Consider the following 4,580-nt stretch of genomic DNA (forward strand, 5'->3'; position numbering starts at 1 on the left):
ATGTGGATTATCATTAGATATTAGAAACTCTTCTCTTTGTATTAATTTTTTGCTGAAAACGTTTAACAGAATATAAGTCTTTTTTTCTCTCTCTCTCTTGAGAATGGGGTTAGAGCTTTTATTTGCTTTCAGCATTAATCAGCAACAGCTCTAACGGGAAATGGATGACAAAAACGACTAAATAATGTGTTTTGTGGATGTCACCACTAGAGGGCGCCTCGTACACGTAAATAACCATCGTCCCCTCAAATAGCACCGAGAGGTAATTCACTGGAAATAACCGCGTGAATCTGTTGACAAAAGCGCGGAAAAGCAACAAAACAAAAATAGTTGGACTTTGATGCGCTTCCCTTTCTCGTTTTCAGCCATCTCACACCCCCACCCCGCCCTAATTCGAAAGTGCCGTTCAAGTTCTCGCCAACAGGGGGAGCCACTCTGGACGTGATGGAAGTGATGTCAGACGTCATTAGCATATTTGTGACTATATGTAAGCTTGCGTCTGGCGGAGACTCGCCTTTTTACTGTTGCAACGAGCTTGACCGGAGCCTCAAACAAGCCAACCGTCCTCGCCAGACGACTCATCGGTAAGCTCCATCTGAACGATCACTTGTCTTTGTCAGCCTTTCCTTCTCTCTCTCTCTCTCTCCTCCCAATTTTATTTTTACAGTTCGAGAGCAGTTTTATTGTTGCATTGCTGATGGCGCAAATGAAAACATATCGCATCACATAATGGCGTTGTTTTAAGAGGAGCCGCGAGTGAGTGGATCCAAGGGTTCGCGCGCTCTTTGTCCGACCGGCGCACCCATGTGCACGCAAAAATGTGCATTCCCCTTTGTTACGAGCGTGCCCCCAAAACCCCAACCCACCCACCCCCATTAGCCCACTGTTACTACCCACGGGCGTGCACAGGGGTCATCGACTGGCCTCAAATGTGTTGCACACGACGATTGATTTTGAGCTGGATGTGAGGAATGAGCGACTGGGACCTGGGCGGTGGTTCCTTCACGTTGAGCCGCATGGGAGGAGGAGGAGGAGGAGGAGGAGGTGCTGGGTGGGAAGCTCCAACGTGGATTTCGCCATGATTAGCAAAACAAATACAGTATGTAATATTTCCTACAGTGGGCGATTCATGATTAGCAAAATGCGTGGAATTTTCCTTTCGTCATCGTCTGCGTCTCCTTTTGTTTTCCTCTTTTGGGGGGGGGGGGGGGGTCTGCATGGCTGACCGCTATTGTTATGTAAATGCCGGGACTTCGTCGTAACATCCCTAGTGTGAGATAACTGGGTAAAATGCCCAATCAAATCATGACGGGCACAGCCGCAGGGCGAACAAAAGAAGGAGGGCGTACGTGCCCCCCAAGAAAGAAAAGTAATGCGTAATGATATTTGGCCAACGCCCTGATTCCATAGTCAGGAGAGGGTCCACATACTCAGGTGCTTTTACTTTATACACATGTAGACTCCCCGAATTATTAAAATTCCCACCATACTTTCCGGGGGCTATTTTTTGCTCTCTCTCCCTCTCTCTCTCTCTCTCTCTCTCTCTCTCTCTCTCTCTCTCTCTCTTTATTTTTATTTTTATTGACTAAGGTATTTTTGTGATGTTGCAGACCTGCAAAAATGAGCGACAAACCCGACATCTCAGAGGTGACCAGCTTCGATAAGAACAAGCTGAAGAAGACGGAGACCAAGGAGAAGAACATCCTGCCTACAAAAGAAAGTAAGTCATCCTATCTGTCTGTCTGTCTGTCTGTCTGTCTGTCTGTCTGTCTGTCTGTCTGTCTGTCTGTCTGTCTGTCTGTCTGTCTGTCTGTCTGTCTGTCTGTCTGTCCGTCTGTCCGTCCGTCCGTCCGTCTGTCCATCTACCTAATGTGTCATGCCATTGCACAAACATGAACCAGCATTTTCTTTTCTCTCCCGCAGCCATCGAACAGGAGAAGGCGGCGACGTCGTGAAGCCCCTGGCCATGCCCACCCCCCGTCCCCCTTCCCACCCCCGACACAACCCCCCCCCCCCTTTCCCTTCTTCCCCCCTTCCTTCCGCATTGCCTTGTTTTCATCAGTCACTTCTTCTAGCTGTATAACTTTGTAACCGAAACGACGAAACCACAACGATAACCGAGCCACTCGCTCACGCAGACGGGACGACGCCTTCGGGTCGACACACAACGCGCCGCCATCTTGAGGGCTGTTCTGTGGAGAGGGATGGAGAAGAGGGGGGAGAGTGGAGGAGGCGGTGGAACGGGATCCTGGAGGTGTTTGAACGCCCAGCGTGGAGGTTGAAGGGGCGAGGAATGTCCTGCTGCATCCCAGGAATTGCGTCACCCCCCCCCCCCCCACTCACCACGTCACCAACCGACTTCCCGCGTTGCTGCTTTTTGCGCCAAAGCTACGGCGTCAAGCTTTTCCGCTCTTATTGTTGTCGTCTTTCTAATTTTGGGAAATGCACAACTTTGTTTGTACGCTGTTCATGAGCACCCCCGTCAAAACGATGATACTGTTGTATGTATGTTTTTATTTCTTTTGTATGCACACAGGTTGAAAAAAAAAATGACTTCAACTCGTTCTGGAAACAAATGGACCTTGTTTGTGGTTAAAATGTACTTCGGCCCTTTTAACTGAGTGATTCTTGATTTTGTGTCACAAAAAAAAAAGTCAATTGAGTCTTTGTGCTTTAAGATCGATCGTTGGAATTTTTTTTTTTGTTAAGTCCCAGCAGTCACGTTTACTCCGCCACAATCCATTGCAAAGAATGGAAAACCATCAAATGTTGTAATAAAAAAAATATTTGTTACTAAGGCGTGTGCTGTGACGTGTTTGCCAGCGACATCGCACGACAATCCTCACAATTGAAAATTGGATTTAAAGCAAAGCCTGTGGGTCGACCTCATGTTTCTTGCCAATTGGAGCCACTGAGAACGAGAGTGGACGAAATGTATTTTATTTTGCAGGAGACTGATTTAAAGCCTTACAGTTGCAATAAAATCTGGGGGGATTTATATATTATGTGGCAATGATTACTTCTCGAACAAGGGTCATATACATTTTCATTGTGGGCCACTTTATAGTTGTGGTATTCTTCAGAGGACCATGCTGGCTGTGAAACCACATCAATGTTTAATTACCTCATATCATTACAAATACACATAAAAATAGATGAATTAGGTCAATGAAAATCGTGTGTCTCATATTGTACAGTTTATCATAAAAAGGGGTTCAGTAATCAACCCAACATCTTATTTGAATATTTGATCTTACTTTTTGAATTTATTTTTCTTTTATTTTGGTAGTATTGCTTTAGATTGTAAGGAGGGGAGTAGGACAATATACGATTTGGCTTCCTTCTGCCTCTTCAACACCTAATGTGAGTCTTTTTGTTTACGTTCATTGTAATTGTTGCTGTTTGAGATAAAAATAAATAAATAAATAAAAAATATTAAATTAATTCCAATAAAGTGAAGACAATCAGCCAATGAGATTTAGAGTGGGCTAACTACTCTCTTTTGGACATTTTTAAATTAACTGAAGTGCCTTAATTAAATTAAAAAAAACTGGTCCAAATCAAGGTTTAGTTACAGATTTTGACATAAAGTGGGCTGTCTATTGCACTTAGTTGGAAGTTGTTGTTTTTCTCTGATTTGAGCATTTGATCAAATATAATGATTTTGATGGACACATATCGATATTATTATATTATTATATGATATATTAATATATTATTTATTATATATTATATTATTATGATATTATTTGTATTACATTATTTGATTGATTGGATCAAAGTCATTATCATCAAGGTTGCCTGTCGGAAAATAAACCAAGTAGGATTAGAAAGAAAAATTGAGTGCAATAGTGGTCTAAATTAATTTGGTCAAATCTATCAATACGTATCAGCCACCTTGATGTAAAAAAAACAAACGTAGACAATTATTCATCTGAAAGCTTTTTTTCCTCTCCAGTCATTTCTATACTTCCTTTTAAAATGGAGTTAGGCCGCTCTTTGGCTTAGTTGCAAAGTCTTCATTTTTTAATAATTTTGAGATATTGCAAGCATTTTTTAAATGTCAAATTAATTGTAATAGTTTCATTTTCAATACTATACCCAATATTTGTGCAGTAGCTTTGATTGATTTTCTCTCCTTTCAGCTTCAAAATGGTTTGATTTTCTCCCATAAATGTTTTCATGGCATAACATCTAGATGTAAATACCGAGGAATAAAATAATATTCGTTCATCTTTTGATCCCAAACTGAAATGTCTTCATATACAACAAAAACAAAGGAATTTGACCTTGGCGCTCCAATACTTTTGGAGGGGACTGCATGCGTGTATATGATATGATGTCCGGCCTTCCTGCGCCGGAGTTGGCCTGTTTAGCGGGGGGGGGGACGGGGGGGGATTCCGGCTGCCTCCCACATTTCAAAAACACGCTGAGTTGTGTCGCTGCAGTGGCTTATGGGACGGCGTGACCCAGAGTACAAGGTGTAGCCTCAGCGGGAGATTTGCTCCGCCTCCTAAACTGCCGTCGTCCTAAATTAGCCGCTGCCGACAAAGCCTTAATGCCATTAGCGTGGAGTTGGC

General features: G+C 43.1%; 1 long non-coding RNA gene across 1 annotated transcript; it reads left to right on the plus strand.

Moving 5' to 3' along the window:
• Positions 1–441: 441 nt before the first annotated feature.
• Positions 442–2,797, plus strand: LOC147179959 (uncharacterized). Its single transcript, XR_015094175.1, has 3 exons — positions 442–584; positions 1,611–1,720; positions 1,924–2,797. It is a non-coding gene; the product is annotated as an uncharacterized LOC147179959 (long non-coding RNA).
• The last annotated feature ends 1,783 nt before the right edge of the window (positions 2,798–4,580 follow it).

The sequence above is a fragment of the Leptonotus elevatus genome, chromosome 2, assembly GCF_054856555.1.
Source record: "Leptonotus elevatus isolate MCC_2025b chromosome 2, RoL_Lele_1.0, whole genome shotgun sequence".
Lineage (NCBI taxonomy): Eukaryota > Metazoa > Chordata > Actinopteri > Syngnathiformes > Syngnathidae > Leptonotus > Leptonotus elevatus.